The 13,964-nt window shown below is 45.2% G+C and overlaps 1 protein-coding gene across 1 annotated transcript in view; it reads right to left on the reverse strand.

Moving 5' to 3' along the window:
- LOC144825232 (gonadotropin-releasing hormone II receptor-like) overlaps window positions 1-13,964 on the reverse strand; it is a 200,605-nt gene that overhangs the window by 171,468 nt on the left and 15,173 nt on the right. The gene's annotated exons all lie outside the window — the stretch shown is intronic.

The following is a 13,964-nucleotide window of genomic DNA, read 5'->3' on the forward strand; positions in this document are numbered from 1 at the left end:
GAATTAACGTGCACACTGTAAAACGTTGCAACGTAGCTTTACATAGGCCTAATATTCGTTGTATTCACGAAGACTGGAAACTGGCATACTAGAGATGGACACAACTGTAATTGCGTCTTTAATCGATCAGAGGGGAATACATGCATATCGATCATGCACATATGACATAACATGGGGAACACGTAGGCACATATAACATGGCAAAATTTACTTTTCCACATTCCCTCCTTGTGCCCTACGTTTCCATCAGGAAACATCAATATTCATGATACCATCTATCATTTCATATAGCATCATTTGCTCGTCTCGAATTGTCTTGGAACGGGATTTAGGACTAGGAATACAAGAGGTAGCACAAATGCCGCAAATCGCAGGGCCACATTGTATACAGAGGCAGCAACTGAATACGATCATTACTGCAATACCTAGGAATGACAATACTTTCCATCCCCAAGCAGATATGATACTCCAGAGCCAACCGGACCATGTCCAGGTGCCTGGATTCTGGTGTAACTGATGGGCAATTTTGTGAAGTCTGGTTATAGCTGAATAAACAGACGGCGCGTTATTAGGAATGAAAATGCAGCAACTAGATCCGATGACTCTACATGCTCCTCCTCTATCGGCCAGTATGACGTCAAGAACGAGACGATTTTGGAGCACGACAAATCTCATAGCAGATTGCTCTTCGGTTAAGTTACCTAGAGCAGAAGTAGTCTCATTCACTACTGCTTCAAGGGTTCTGGTTAGTCTACGTATTAGCTTACTATTCTGGATAGGTCCTATAAAGAAGAAGAAACCTTTATTAAAGTCTTGATACTGTTCTAGAGTAGTTTCAGTTTGATCGACAATTGGGGACTCGATCTCCCTTCTATGTCTGACGTGTACTAGATGTGTGTTTCTATGATAATCAGATGGGGCTAGGAAAACTGGTGGCAGTAGGAAGGCAATGTAACATGTTCCATCCCAATCGAGGGGCAGACGAACATATGCGGTCTGACCACAAACAAAATAAGAATGACGTGAGGCTTTGAAAATAGATTTCCTACTGTCACTATACTCGACAGTAGTAGTACAATCACTATGTCCTACATGTGCGGAACCATTCTTTCGGACACATAATTCGCCTTTGACTGGTAGTACTGAAATAGCAGGTAAATCTGGAGTAGTATCAGACTGAACATTCAGGACCATAAAATTCGAAGAATAATTACCCAAATCATATACTTCATTTTCTAGATCTAACCCTGTTCTATGGGAGAGACCTTGCTTGTCTGGAAAACATGTTCTGTTCAGAAGGGACATATCATTTGAGGATGACGTTAACGTGGACCATGCTCCACACGAACCATTATGTGAAAACGGATAAGGAAAGAGTGGCAGAACTCCCTTCGGTGTCTGGAAAGGGGGGAGTCGACCACACACCCAACAATTAGTGGCATTGCTGGTCTGGTGTGAATAGTGTAACATTCGGATGAATGTATTATTACGCATAGCAAGACGATAGGATAGCTCGTGAGGAGGCAGATCACTAAATGTGTGCTCTACTGTAGCATTAGAAAACATATTTACATGTGAACTTGGAAAACATAAATGTAATGCATAACTTGTGCAGGTAACCATAAGACTTAGAAACAATATAAAACTTAGAAAAACGATACATCGTATAGAGTTTTGACTAACTCTCTCACTATGGGGGTCTATCTCATACATGTCAGAAACCTGTCTAACCGTTTCACCCGAGAGGGACTTAGACAATTAAACTGGCTGACTTATTTTACTAGACCGGAGCTTTAACTTATACTCCTGTTGCGGAGTTTTCTCTAACAGAGGAACTTTCAGTTCAGAGTCTGGTTTCAGGCAGTCTTTAGAAATGTTCGTTGCAAATGTTTTTTCTCGGACTCCATGGAATTTCTTGATGTGGGACAGATGGACCCACCCCTTGCGGCCTTCCAACTTCACGGCCGTGCGGGTGGTCAGGAGGACAAGTCGTGGCTCCTTCCAACGAGGCTCCAGCGGACTTGAACGATCAAAGTTCCTTACAAGGACAAGGTTGCCTGGAACGACCTCATGCGGTTTCACTTCGGTATTGTCTGGAAATGCAGCGGCAACCTGTGAACGACAAGAGTGTAGGGCAGACATCAAGGAAGCTAGGTAATCTGTCAACATATTACTGGAAACATCTGTAATACTACGGGGTCTAGGTGTACCCCACATGTTTGGGGGGCGGCCGAATACGACCTCATAAAGGGACAGACCTGATCTGGAATGTGCGACCATTCTCATGTAGAATAAAGCAACTGGCAGGGCTACTAGCCAGTCTACACCTTTCTCTTTACAAACTTTCGCAATACAGACTTTCAGAGTTTGATTATGTCTCTCTACGAGACCGGCTGCTTCAGGATGGCGCACACAATGGAACTTCCACTGGTACCCTAACAGAAGGGAAACATGTTTCATTAACTCGGATGAGAATGGCTGGCCGTTATCAGAATACACGACCCTAGGGAGTCCATAACGGGGAAAGAATTCACGAACCAACTGCTTGGCAGTGGTCGCGGCTGTGTAATCTGGAACTGGATATGCTTCTGTCCACCTGGACAAAGCGCATACAACTACAAGGACATACTTGAAACCTCGACATCGCTCCATCTGAATGTAATCCATCTGGAGGACTTCAAAAGGGTGATCAGGAGGTTGGAATCCACCTTGTTCCACCGGGACACTTTTACCTGGATTGAATTGACAACATATCATACAAGTACGGACTTTCTGCTTGGCTGCAGCTCGTAAGTGTTTGTTGAACCAAAGGTTCTGGATACTGTCTAACATAGCTTTTTCTCCTAGATGTGCTGGACTATGTGCGGTATTAATAATGACTTGAACCATAGAGTCGGGGAGAAACCATGTGGCTTTTCCCTTCGTCACCCATCCCTGGTCTGTCTGGACCCCTCCTTGTTCGGACCATTTCTTGATTTCTTCCGGAGTAGCGTGCAACTGTATGTCTATGACATCTTGTGTAGGGTCCTTAACTGTCATACAAGTAGTCGGATCTAGAGTGAGTGTCTGTGTCGTGTTAACTGGAATGTCTGGGGTCTGAGCTGTATGCTTGGCTGTTCGATCTGCTAGATCGTTACCTTGGGAAATGATGTCAGTAACTTTCGTATGTGCTTTGCACTTCATGATAGCGATAGCTGTCGGTAAATGTATTGCATCTAACAGAGCTTGAATGAGGAGACCATGCTGAATCTTGGTTCCATGAGAAGTCATGAAACCTCTCTCCTGCCAGAGCACTCCGAAGTCGTGTACAACTCCGAATGCGTAACGTGAATCTGTATATATGTTTACTTTCAGGTTCTTGGCACGTATGCAAGCTTGGGTCAGAGCAACTAGCTCTGCTGCTTGAGCAGACAAGGTGTCAATACGATGTGTTTCTATAACTTCGGTTTCAGTAGTCACTGCATACGCGGCTACTAGTTCTCCTGTACTAGTTCTCATACATGAACCATCCACATAAAGTGTCAGGTCGGGATTAGGTAATGCAATGTCTGTCAGGTCTTGTCTTGGCTTAGTCATAGTGTTAATAACTTCCACACAGTCATGTGTGGCAGGACTTGAAGTAACTGACGGTAACAGTGTAGCAGGATTTAGAATGTTGCAGCGTCTGATTTCTATGTGTGGCTGGAACAGTGTCAGTTCATAACCTGTTAAACGTGCAATTGTCAAGTGCTGAGTCTGTGTTCGGTTTAAAAGAACTTCCACGGAATGTGGAACTTGTACTGTCAGGGAGTGTCCTAATACTATGGAATCACTTTGTCTGATAGCTAGAGCTGTGGCTGCAACTGACTTGAGGCACGCAGGCAAAGCCTGGGCTACTGGATCTAATTTGCTCGAAAAATAAGCACAGGGCTTGTACTGTCCTGCTTGATCTTGTGTGAGAACAGATAATGCAGTACCATCACGTTCAGTGACAAAAAGTGTAAAAGGCTTACTGTAGTTCGGTGTTGCTAGAACAGGTGCTTGGCATAAAGCTTTCTTTAATTCATTAAAAACAAGTGTATGTTCAGATGTCCAAGGGAGGACAGTCGATACGGCTGCCTCCTGTGTCGTTAACTGTATCAGTGGTTTGGCTAGAAATGCATACTGAGGAATCCATTGTCTGCAATAAGAAGTGAGGCCAATAAAAGCTCGTACCTCCTTCTGTGTCTTGGGCTGTGGAAGACTCGCTATCAACTGGATACGGTCTGGTGTCAACTGCCTACCCCACTTGGACAGTAAGTGGCCTAAGTAGATCACTTGCTGGACACAGAATTGAAGCTTCGAAGGGGACACCTTGTGCCCCTGCTCGGCCAGAAAATACAGGACTGTAAGTGACGCACGCTCGCAGTCACGTTCAGAACGGGCGGTGATCAGTAGATCATCGACATACTGGAGCAGGGCAGTGTCAGTTGGCATGTGAATATTGTCTAGTTGTCTCTTAAGTGCTTGACTATAAATACTAGGACTTTCTGTGAAACCTTGAGGAGCTCGTGTGAATTTATAGCTCCTTCCATTTAAACAGAAACCGAAAAGGTACTGGCTGTCTGGATGAATCGGGACACTGAAAAATGCATTCTTGAGGTCTATGACAGTGAAAAATGTAGCTTCAGAATCAATAGCTGTCAATAAGGATGAAATATCTGGGACTACTGGATACTGGGGTATGATACATTTATTAAGTTCTCGAAGGTCAATCACTAATCGATATACTGGAGGTGCTTTTGGATCAGTACGTTTCATGACTGGAATGATAGGAGAATTACATACATTGGAGTCAGTTTCTACAACCACTCCTTGAGCAATGAGCTCGTCAATAATTTTGGATAAGGCTGCTACAGCCTCAGGTGGCAATCTGTACTGTCTGATTCGTGGCAAGACGATACCTTGCTTGAGAGTCACACGATGGGGTGTGATTTGCATAAAACCTACATCAGTTGGACCTTGCGCCCATAAATGCTGCGGTACATTTGATAATCTTGGATCAAAATCTCGTAATACATAGTGACCTTTAAAGTCTCTTAAAAACAATCGGATTCCTTCTGGGGAACAGCAAATAACTGCACCTAATTCTTTCAATGTTTTAATGCCTAACAAATTTTCTGGACATGATTTCGTAAGTAATAAATTAGTAGTTCGGGACAATGGACCAACTTCTAGAGAAACTGGTTTTGAAATCTCGTTCACAATAGGCTTTCCTGAAAATCCAAGGGAAACATTTCTAGAGCCTGAGAGCGGAGCCCCTGGAACCTCGTCATGACTGATAGTAGTCCTACTTGCCCCTGTATCAATCAAAAACTTTCTGTCTTTCCCTAATACTTGACTGTGTACATAGGGACCCTCTTGATCTACAGGTATCTCGATGAGAGGCAAGCCTACCTCCCTCTCTAGGCTGTTTCATGAATACTGTTGATACTCTGGATACTCTGTCTGGGCATACTGGTACATCTGCTGTGTAACATGCTGTGTTGCAGCGATAGGCTGCGGTGCTGGAACTGTCTGTTGTGCATTCTGTGGTGACTGAGAAGTCTGTGGTACTTGTTCTGGTCTAGGCGGACGTGGTCTTTCTTTAGTCTTACCAGTAGCTATGTTGTGTTTCAGAACTGCACACTCGTTTATAAAATGACCTGGCTGTTTACAATAATTGCATGTCCCTTTAACGGGAGCTGCAGGATGACTGGCTTGATTCGGACCCCTCTTCTGACTGTCTTGTGGAACAGATTGTGCAACTAGTACTTTCATTTTCGTATCTTTCATACGTCTCCTTTCGTGTTCTTGCTCTTCCCTGATTCTATTCTGGTGATACTGGAGCATCTGAAGCATTTGTGACGGGGTACTAGCTTGCCAGGTACTTTCGACTTTCAATACTCGATTTTTAACTTGTGGACTTGAATTCTCGACTAGTTTGGTAACAAAAAGATGAGGGTATGACTCGCTACCTGTCTTCAAACCACTGTTAATAATAAAACATTTTTCAAATCTAGAATAAAAATCACTAGTGTCTTCATCCTGTTTCTGTTTGCATGCTGAGATTGCATCCCAATCTTCCTTTTTCGTGGCTAATAACCTTGGCAAAACTTGTATCAATAACTCGGGCAATTCTTTACATTTGTCCCCAAGACCGGTACCTGGTACTCGTATTTTATCTTCAGCTTCTAGAGCTGTCCAATCAATCTTTTTCTCTCCCACCTCCCATTCTTTTTCCTTGAGTTTTTCATATACCCCTGCGGGTAACAGGACCTTTAGCATTTTAATGATATCTGGATACGTATATTCTCCCATACGGAGCATGTCTTTTAATTCTCGATGGAACCCTGCTGGATCTTTGTCGTGACAGGGAATTAATTTCTTCATCTCTAAGAGTTCCATCTTTGTGATAGGGGTGTAAACAAATACTCGTTCTAGTCCACCACCCGTTCCTCTAACTGGGTGTACTTCTCGTAACGGATGCTGTCTATCTATGTAAAATGGTTTACTTTCTGGAGGTGAGACATGAACAAAGTGCGGATTCAGAAACGTTCTATATTTGTGGCGCTGTTCTAGAATGACACTAATTAAATCGGTACCTAAACCTTTCCATTTATACTGGAGTAACTCGTTCAGAACATCATGTAACGGACCTGGGTCAGAATGCTGTCCCTCATACAGTGTAATGAGGTGCTGGATCATATACATACCCACCAGTCGCTGCTCGACTGGGGGCAGTTTCAGAAACATTTGTGCCACTATTTCGTCTGGAAAAGTGGTAGAATCAGTAATCCATCGGACTGCTGATCGGACTAGTTCTTGTTCATGCATGGTACTAAGTTCACTATAACCGATTCGTGATTTCAGAATGTGATCGGTAGCTTGAAATACTTGCTCTAGAGAACCATGTTCTGGTGCTGGAGGAGGAAAAACGTTCTTGTGTTCTAGGCGTGAATGTCGGTCGGGAAGTCTAGTTCTACCTACATACGCTATTCTGGTGGGATTCTCGTCGTCTACCTCTTCAGTATCAGAGTCGTCTTCTTTCTCGGACACTTGTGCTGCTTTGCGTTTCTCGTGTAACCTTATTATTTCCTTACGAATTTTCTTGTACATACTTTCTATACTACTTAATGTCCTATGTCTTCCCTCGGCTATATGATCACTCCACTTTGTCAGAACTCTCATTTCGGTCGGATCTTTAGTCGGATAATCTTGTTCCCTAATTAAACAATTGATTAGAAACTTTAATAGCATGAGCTGAGTCTCGGCTTTCCTTAGAGACATGATTTCGCCAATACTTTCTGGATCATCCCCTGTACGGATGAAACGATATATTCTGTCTAGATCTTCTTTCATATTCGGTAGGGTGTCCAAATACTCGGTCACCCGTCTTACGCGCAATGAATATATAACCATATTATCATCGCCTGGGACTGGATCATAACGGCATTCAGTAAGAGCTCGCTTGATATCTGCAACGGACTGAGATTTGGGCGTACGCTGTAACGCACGTTCATGTAACTCGACTAACGTTACACGTTTGTGTGGCGGCGGGGTACGAGGAGGATCTCCCCCCGCGGCTCCTAAACTAGAATCGTCGACTGATACTCTTCGTGCTGGCAGAGTGACCGAGGTAGTGGGTACTTGTACTGTAGGCTGGACCGGGGGTACCGTAACCGGTACTGTAACAGGTGCCCCGGTGGCTGGAGGAACAGGAATTACATTATTTACAGGAGCTGGCGGAACAGGATTTGCATATTCTGGGACTGTGTCGTCCAAATAGGACGAGAGAAAAATATCAGCTGCGGTCGGTTTGTGACGTAGCTTAATCGGAACTAATGGCGGCAGAAAATTACACGGTGCTTCCGGGGTTGCTTTTGGCAAGCCCTCGGTAAGGAGAGGATACATACCCTTAATGAGGGCATTCCTCTGTCTGTCTGACTGTTCGGCTTTAACTTGTTCACCTACTTTGATTAATTCCCTTTCTTGGGCTCTTTCTGAGGATTCTCTACTTAATTCTGACTTTCTGATTTCTTTTTCGGTTCTTTTATGAGATTCTTTGCGCCATAACTCGATGGCATCTTTCTGGGACTGTCTGGATTTCTTTTTCCATAATGCTTCTTCTACTCGCATGATGCACTCGGCATCCCATGTACCCGATACGGGCCATCTATATTTCTCTTCTAGATCTTTAGTATACTCGACCCATAAGTCTAGATATAATATGGCACTTATGCCATGCTTATGATACATAAAATGACCTGGACTGTCCCTAGGCGGGACAGGAACTGCTTCCTCGAGCAGACCTTTTCTAGTTCTTAACTGACGTAATTTCGAGAACAGAGGCATAACTGAGGCTGGAGTCTAGACACAATACAATACACGATAAACACAATAATAATAACTGAAACAAATCACTCATACCACGACATTGAATACACATGTAATAACATTGAAAATAACAGTTCGGACAGGATATTACCTGAAATACTGAAAACAGAATACATGAATTTCTCGAGAACAGAATTGACTAGAATGACTAGATGTACTGCTAAAACAGTACGAAATTTACCGGTCCCATAAAGAGACACGTCAGGACCCGCATCCACCTAGGTGGACACTTCGTGTTGGATCTGTGTACCCAAACCCACGGACCAGAGACAAATTAATTGACCCTGTCTAGATACTACCCCAGCAACGGTACTCACCGGGCAGCAAGAACGGAAGGCCTCGGACTGGACTGGACTGCTACGACGACGGACGGACGAACTTCGGGCTTCAGTTACAGGGGGGCCTCCGGATACCTCGGACCTTGGACTCTCGGCTTGGGCTCTGGTCGGGACTCGCCGCGTTCCTCCACCGCCTCGTCTGGACACTGGACCGCAACCTCCGTCTCCTCCGTGGGCCTGAGGGATACTTGAAGCAGAAATATCTGCACGTGCATGGTATGGTTCCGTCACGGCTGCAGAGGATCAGGGGGCCTGCGTGGCTTCTCCGGCGCGTGGGGAAAGGGCAAGTCCCTGTTCGGGCGCCATTATGTGGTAAATAAATAATTAATTACCGGTTCCATTTTTGACTATAATCGATAAACAGGTAGCTCAATAAATAAGAGTCAAGATACGAGGTAGCTGAAGTTGACAGGCTTTAATCAAGCATAAAGGACAGGAACAGGACAGCCTGCATGGGAATAGGATGGCAGGGCCCGGCAGCTGCCGGGGGCAGGATCTGGGAATTGGCTAGCAAACTTTAATATCGGTACACAATATATATAGTTAAACAAAATACATTGCATTCAATACAGTAGGCGTAGCAGTAGGCGGAGTTTGTAGCAGTCGCGAAAGATAAGGGCAAAATGATGTAACAAGAAGGCGTGTACAGGGCGTATACATAGACATGTGATGCGAACGTAACAGAATATGTCATAAACGGGGCGGAAACATGGAGGGGGCTACCTGAGCAGCTGGGACCTCTAACCTAGTGGTGCTCGCAAACTGGCAATGACGTGTTACTAGGGAGAACTGGGGGCTATGACTTCTGCGCTAGAAGAGGAGACTAAAGTCTGGAGTGTCAGAGCGACATGTACCCAGGCATATCTAGTATCTGGTGTTTAGAGTACATGTTGATAGAATCCAAAAGTTATCAGGGCAAAGGCTAACAGACACTAAGACTGGTGCATGCATATTTCTACATATAGTTCGTGTGCAAGGAATATTCTATGAATATTAATACAGTATTTCTCTTACATGGAGACATAAAGGCTAGACCATGACGGAAACTATTGACGCGATTCAGTAGCTTAGGAATGCAGAGAAGGAGGGCTGGACTGATAACTAGAATCATAACATACTCTTGGCATACTGGGAGGCAGAGCCAGGCCGAGCCGGGCACTGCGTGGCATGAAAGTAAGCTAAGGGTCAGGGATACAGGTGGGGGCTGTATCGCTCCTCGGAGAGGGTTCAGGAAACAGGAGCTGAATCCGAGTCCGGGCCCTTTTGAGGCCTAGAAACGGGGACAATTCAATGAATTAACGTGCACACTGTAAAACGTGGCAACGTAGCTTTACATAGGCCTAATATTCGTTGTATTCACGAAGACTGGAAACTGGCATACTAGAGATGGACACAACTGTAATTGCGTCTTTAATCGATCAGAGGGGAATACATGCATATCGATCATGCACATATGACATAACATGGGGAACACGTAGGCACATATAACATGGCAAAATTTACTTTTCCACAATATGACGTTTCTCAACTTCTGCTAAGTCTAGGATACGTTTTTCCACTTTACTTGTATCCTCTTTCCTTAGTTTGGCTGCACAGCTAATCGTCTCCCCCCTTAATGAGGCCTTAAAGGATTCCCATACGCCATTTCTGGATGCGCTATATCTATTGATCTCAAAAAATCCTTTCGCCCACTGTTTAATATGTTTAACGAACCTTTCGTCATTTAAAAGTTTCCTTTCAAAAGTCCATCTTGAGATTTTCCTCTGCATATTAGGGATCTTATACGTCAATATCAAGGGGTTGTGGTCCGAGATAATTCTTGGTAATTTAGCGATTTTAACCTTACAGATTTCTCCCAAAGTCACAAAGAAATAGTCCAATTTAGAATATTTCTGTGCCGGATGTGAGAAATATGTAAACCCTAGATCCCCGGGCATTTTTTCTCCCCATACGTCGACCAGGCCATGTGACTGTATTAGGGAGCCAAGAGCTCTATTTACCTTTCGTTGGCGCCCTATATACCTGCTTCCCTGTTTCCAGTCAGCTGAGATATTCATATCACCGCATACTATCATCGGTGTTGCCCAATTAGCCAATTCTTCTTCCAGTTTATCATAAACCATTGGCTCGTCTTCATTTGGGCCATAGATCACACACAGTGTAATCCCCATTTGCAATTCCACTAGGACCCATCTACCAGACCCATCAGTTTTACTGCGTTTCACCCCCCCAGATTAAATTTTGCTAAAATAGCCACACCTCTAATCATAGATGATTGCGATGAACATCCTATCAGCGTATACCCATGCATATCCAACAACTTCCTTTTAGCCCAGGGTATATGGGTTTCCTGGATACACAGTATGTCTATATTATTCGATTTAACCCAATGACTCATTCTTTGCCGTTTTTTCCAATCGTTTAGACCCCCTACATTGATAGTACAAATCCTAATGTCTGACATTATAAACACATTTCTTCTCCCTACATTGTCTGTTATCCATAAGTCTAATGCTACTCATAGTCATACTCCTTTCCATCTCATAATTTTTCTTTTTTTTAGCCCACTCTTTTCCCCCCTCCCCCTCCCCCTGTTCCCTCTCCCTCCCCTTGCCCTGCTGCCCCTCTCCCCACTCCCAGCCAGAGCTCTGCCCCTCCCCCCCCCTTTTTTCAGAGGCGCTCAGACTAAGGTCTGTGCACGTGATGGTTCGCAGCCCAAATTGAGGAGATTAGAGCCTATGGCCCATCTTTATTTTCCTATAACCCGCCACCATGTATAATACACACCACACCACCAAGTGTACCTGTTTGTGGTCAACTTAACCTAGACAGGTATCCCTTTTAGCAAGATACTGCCTAAATAATGATCAGATTTGTTATACCGGGCAGATTTCCATGCATTGCTAAACATTTCTAGATGCCCTACGACAACAAAAATTCTTTGGCCTTTACTTCAGAGGAAAAATATAATGTTCTTCCGTCTTTGATTATTTTCAACTGAGCAGGGTTAATCAGGTATGCCTGCATACCCTTATCCTGAAACGGTTTGATCCTCTGCCGTAATCTCCAGCGTCTCTCCACCGTGACATGACAATAGTCAGGACGAACAAAAAAAGAGTAACCATCAACATTCTTTTTTTTGTCAGGTCTCGCCCTCTCTGAAATTGCTTGCCTCAGATTGAAATTGCCCCAAAAAATCAGAATTGCCCTCGGTTTGTCTCCCTCTTTCGCATTCTTATGAATCTTAAACGGGATTCGGTGTGCCCTCTGAACCTCCCTAGACCAATCCCAATCTTTCAGATCTGTAAAGGCATGTTCAAATAACTTAACCACGAATGCTTTCATGTCTGTATCCTCTGATCCTTCAGGAATTCCCAAAATGCGCAGGTTGTTCTGTCGCGATCTATTTTCCAACGCCTCCAATTTCCATTGTATATCAGGTATTTGCGCTCCTTGTAGATCTGCCGTGCTAGACGCCGCTGCCGACTCGGCTTCAGCTGAAACAACTCGCTCCTCCAAGTTATTAACCCGTTCTCCCAGGTTCACACACACCTTAGTCAGTTTCCTGACCGCCCCTTGCATTTTTCTGGCTGCCGCCTGAGATTTGCGGCTTTCCTGTCGAGCTTCTTCCCTGTGTGCGATTATTTCCTGGTGTATAACCTCCAGGAGAGACATTTGTGCCGCTTCCCCTCCTGGGCTATCCGGGATTGATCTGGCAGATTTAGTGGTCGACTGTTCTTTTTTTTGAAGATGGATTTTCGTGCCTGCAGTGGCTTTCACTGCAGTTATTGGGGGACTGAGGTCGTCCTGTTCCAGATCGCTGTCAGTGTCGGACCCACTGACTTCTTGACCCAAGCTATCGTCCTCTTCCTCCGACCATTCACCGCCCTCTGACACTGAGAAGAACGCCTCGCTAGGGGCTTCTTTTTTGTCACTTGTATCACCCCCGGTCTCTTCCTCCAATATCTCTTCTAACACATGGGATGCGGCCAACACATTGTCCTCTGCTTCTCCTATTGCATCTCCTGATAAACCCATTTCTCCTTTCTTACACCCCTCTATGTCTCCAGTCTGATCCTGCTGCACAGATGTATCTGTTACTCTTGGGGGTGCTACCCCTGTATTATTGGGGCTCCGCACGTCATCGACCCTTGCCATGACCTGGATACCCTCGATATTGGGGTCGTTGGAGTCGATGGAGTCATTAGAGTCTTTAATTTTAATCAGCTTTTGAAAAATATCGGATATCGGGGTGGTGCCCTGAGAGTCTAGGTTAACTTTACTGCCTCCTTGTTGTACTGTTTTTTTTGCAGGGGAGACTTGTTTTTTCCTCTTGTTGCCCTCTAGCTCCTTATCTGCCGTTAAATCCGCTAGCTCCGCTGCAGCCTTCCTTCTAGCGGCAGCTTTGGCGCTCGCACTGATCTTAGGGGCCATGATTTCCCTCCTCCTTTCCACAAGCCCAAACTGCTCCTTACCGCTCGTAGTGTCTCCCCGGTTCTTTCCCTCCGGGTTTAGGTCCGCAGGGGTCTCCAGATCTTTCAATGCACTCTTTCCCGTGCTATGATGTAAGTGCCCTTGCTGATTCGGGTGAGTCTCTAGTTGCCGAGGTGCCTCCGACTTGTTCTGTCTCCTCCTCCTCCGCTGCGAGTCCCGCCTCGCCTGCGAGCTCCGTGCCGTTTGTTTGGTGAGCGCCAACTCCGCAACCTCTGCCAACAGACCAACAGCCGACACACCTCTCCGCCTCCTCGCCACCTGCAGCAGTTCCAGAAGCAGCCGCTTGAGCGGCCCGCGGCAAGTAAGTCGCATACGGCAATGTCGGTATCCCTTTTGGCAATCTTGAATCACGCTCTTTCTTTCATCTCCCGCTTAGCTGGAATCTCCGTATCTTCGTATCGCCATACCTCCATACTCCGTAGCTCCGTGGTGCGGGTTTTCTAGGTCATAATGTTCTCAGACCAGCATCTCCTCAATCGAGCTGCTTCCCGGCCGTCCTACGCGGCCGCCATCTTGCAGATAGGTTAAACTTCCACAACAAAGAATTACTTAGGATTATGTGGCAAGCATCTGACATTGAATATCCTCAATTCTTCACAGGCGGGCGCTGGTCACCCATTCGCCCCCATCACGACCCAAGTGTCTGAAGTTCTATGATGTGCTTTTTAGCAAGATGCCTGAGTCTTTGTGCTAGAGCGCATCAATTCAGAGCAAGTTTTCCAGGCCCCAGCGGCCTGT

Source organism: Lissotriton helveticus, chromosome 3_1 (assembly GCF_964261635.1).
Source record: "Lissotriton helveticus chromosome 3_1, aLisHel1.1, whole genome shotgun sequence".
Classification (NCBI taxonomy): Eukaryota; Metazoa; Chordata; class Amphibia; order Caudata; family Salamandridae; genus Lissotriton; species Lissotriton helveticus.